The sequence below is a fragment of the Emys orbicularis genome, chromosome 21, assembly GCF_028017835.1.
Source record: "Emys orbicularis isolate rEmyOrb1 chromosome 21, rEmyOrb1.hap1, whole genome shotgun sequence".
Taxonomy (NCBI): domain Eukaryota; kingdom Metazoa; phylum Chordata; order Testudines; family Emydidae; genus Emys; species Emys orbicularis.
Genome location: NC_088703.1, coordinates 16,719,837 through 16,723,555, shown reverse-complemented (window position 1 = coordinate 16,723,555; position 3,719 = coordinate 16,719,837).

Sequence of the window (3,719 nt, the reverse complement as noted above, 5' to 3'; positions counted from 1 at the left end):
ACCCGTTAGGTTGGCCATTTAAAGGGAGGGGCTGCGGTTTTGGGCTTAACGTGCAGCACAAACCCAACTAACCCCCCCCCCAACACATCCTATTCTCTGAGATGATCGCTTCACCTCTCCCCCCACCGCGTGGCACACAACGGGGATGATTTCTGTTCAGCCACAGGCAAACAGCCCCGCAGGAACGGCCACCTCTGAATGTCCCCTTAATAAAATTCCCCTATTTCAACCAGGTGACCATGAATGATATCACTCTCCTGAGGATAACACAGAGAGATAAAGAACGGATGTTGCTTGAATGCCAGCAAACACCGGGACCATACGCTACCATGCTTTGTTATGCAATGATTCCAGAGTACGTGAAACTGGCCTGGCGTGGTTAAGTGTCCTACCATGGAGGATGGAATAAGGCTGCCCTCCCCAGAAACCTTTTGCAAAGGCTTTGGGAGTACATCCAGGAGGTTCATTGAGATGTCCCTGGAGGATTTACGCTCCAGCCCCATACACGTTAACAGACTTTTCCAGTAGCTGTACTGGCCGCAAATGCATCCCAAATCTTTAGGGAAAATTAATCATTAAACATGCTTGCTTTTAAACCATGTACAATATTTACAAAGGTACACTCACCAGAGGTCCCAGCTGCGCCTTCAAGGTCCATGAGCCCGCCTTGGGTGGGTTGGGAGGGTACTGGCTCCAGGGTGATAAACAGTTCCTGGCTGTTGGGGAAAATGTTTTCTCCGCTTGCATGCTGTGCGCTATCTTCAACATCCTCCTTCTCATCATCTTCCTCATCCCCAAAATCTGCATCCCTGTTGCATGAGAATCCATTGACGGAGTCCACTTACAAGGGTGGGGTAGTTGTAGGGGCACCCCTTAGAATGGCATGCAGCTCATCATAGAAGCTGCATGTCTGGGGCTCTGACCCGGAGCAGCCGTTTGCCTTTCTGGCTCTTTAGTAGGCTTGCCTGAGCTCCTTAAGTTTAACGCAGCACTGCTGCGGGTCCCTGTTATAGCCTCTGTCCTTCATGCCCTTGGAGATTTTTTCAAATATTTGGGCATTTCGGCTTTTGGAATGGAGTTCTGATAGCACGGATTCGTCTCCCCAAACAGCGATCAGATCCAGTACCTCCCATTCGGTCCATGCTGGAGCTCTTTTGCGATTCTGGGACTTCGTGGTCACCTGTGCTGATGAGCTCTGCATGGTCACCTGTGCTGATCAGCTCGCCACACTGGCCAAACAGGAAATGAAATTCAAAAGTTTGCAGGGCTTTTCCTGTCTACCTGGCAGGGCATTGGAGTTGAGAGTGCTGTCTGGAGCAGTCACAATGGAGCACTCTGGGATAGCTCCTGGAGGCCAATACCATCGAATTGTGTCCACACTACCCCAAATTTGACCCAGCAAGGTTGATTACAGCACTAATCCCCTCGTCAGGGAGGAATACTGAAAATGATTTTAAGAGCCCTTTAAGTCGACAAAAATGGCTTCGTCATCTCTTGCTAGCTGCAACTCCAAGTGTGATTTGGCTTTCCTGATTACACCCCTGAATGCTCAAACTATATTTTTATATTCCTCTCTAGTCATCTGTCCTAGTTTCCATTTATTGTAAGCTTCTTTTTTGTGTTTAAGTTCACCAAAGATTTCTCTGTTAAGCCAAGCTGGTCTCCTGACATATTTGCTATTGTTTCTGCACATCAGGATGGTTTGTTCCTGTGCCCTCAATAAGGCTTCTTTAAAATAGAGCCAGCTCACCTGGATTCCTTTCCCCCTTATATTAGCCTCCCAGAGGATCCTGCCCATCAGTTCCCTGAGGGAGTCAAAGTCTGCTTTTCTGAAGTCCAGGGTTCATATTCTGCTGCTCTCCTTTCTTCCTTTTGTCAGGATCCTGAACTTGACAATCTCATGGTCACTACTGTCCAGGTTGCCATCCACTTCTAGTTCCCCTACTAATTCTTCCCTGTTTGTGAGCAGCAGGTCAAGAGCAACAAGCCCCCAGTTGGTTCCTCCAGCACTTGCACCAGGAAGTTTTCTCCAACACTTTCCAAAAACTTCCTGGATTGTCTGTGCACTGCCATATTGCTCTCCCAGCAGATATCAGGGCATAGGCGCCAACTCCGTGGGCGCCTAGGTGGAAAAATTAGTGGGTACTTTGCACCCTCCGGCAGCCAAGCTCCCCACCTCACCTCACCTCCACCTCCACCTCCGCATCCTCCCCTGAGCATGCCACGTCCCTGCTCCTCCACCTGCTCCTCCACCTACCTCCCAGTGCTTGCCACTGCCAAACAGCTGTAGCAAGTTCCGGGAGGGAGGGGGTAGGAGCAGGAACATTGACGCACTCGTGGGAGGAGGCGGGGCCAGGGCAGGGATTTGGGGAAGGGGTTGGAATGGGGGTGGGAGGGGGCGGAGTTGGGGAGGGGAATTTGGGGAAGGGGTTGGAATGGGGGAGGGAGGGGGTGGGACAGGGGTGGAGTCAGGGTGGGGCCAGGGACAGAAGGGAGTCGAGCACCCATTGGCACCAGTAGAAGTCAGCGCCTATGTGTCAGGGTGATTGACGTTCCCCATTAGAACCAGGGCCTGTGATCTGGAGACTTTAGTTATTTTTCTGAAGAAACCTTAATCGACCTCATCCTCCTGATCAGGTGGTCTATAGCAGATGCCCACCACAACATCACCCTTGTTGCTCCCACCTCCATACTGAACCCAAAGACTCTCAACAGGCTTTTCTCCATTTTCAAACTGGAGCTCTGAGCAATCATACTGCTCTCATACATACAGTGCAACTCCTCCACCTTTTCTCCCTCACCTGTCCTTCCTGAACAGTTTATAGCCATCCATGACAGTGCTCCAGTCATGTGAGTTAACTCACCAAGTCTCTGTTATTCCAGTCAAATCATAGTTCCTTGACTGTGCCAGGATATACAATTCTTCCTGCTTGTTTCCCAGGCTTCTTGTGTTCATGTACAGGCACCTAAGATAACTAGCCAATTGCCCTACTTTCTCAGTATGAATCAGGAGGCCTCCCTGTTGCACCGTCCTCCTTGTGTTTCTTCAAGGTATCCCACTTCCCCACTTACCTCAGGGCTTAGGTCTCCATCCCCTGGCAAACCTAGTTTAAAGCCCTCCTCACTAGGTTAGCCAGCCTGCCTGTGAAGATGCTCTTCCCTTTAGATGCTTTAGTCAAGCACAAGTGACTGGGCTCACTGCAGGGGAGCTGGGGGAAGTTCTCTGTTCTGGCTATCGGGGGGTCAGACTGGATGGGCTAATGGTCCCTCCTGGACTTAAATTCAGTGAATCTGTGACTGTAACCCCAGTCTGGGCTGACTGCTAGCCCCGGCCCATCCCCCGCACTGAGCGCTGGCCCTGTGCTGGTTTGGGACAGTCCCACTCCCTCGAACAGCACAACCCTCTCTGCTGCTAAAGAGGATTTGCTGACTCCCTGGGCCAGGGGCTGTTCTCATTTCTGTGTCCTCCCAACCTGCTACGAATTAGCACAGGGTTCCCGGATACTCACTGCTGAACAAGATTCACAGAGACAGGATCATCAGGGCAGGGGGAGAACTGAGAGGGATGGAAATGGCCCAGTGATGACTGCTCTTGATGGGGACAGGAGGGGACAATCTGCAGTCATTCCCTGTTCTGACCTGACTCTTCTGCTCTTTAAGGTGCGAGAGAGGAAAAGCCCCAGCCTCTGAGTGCTCCAATCTGTCCCCTCAGCCCCTGA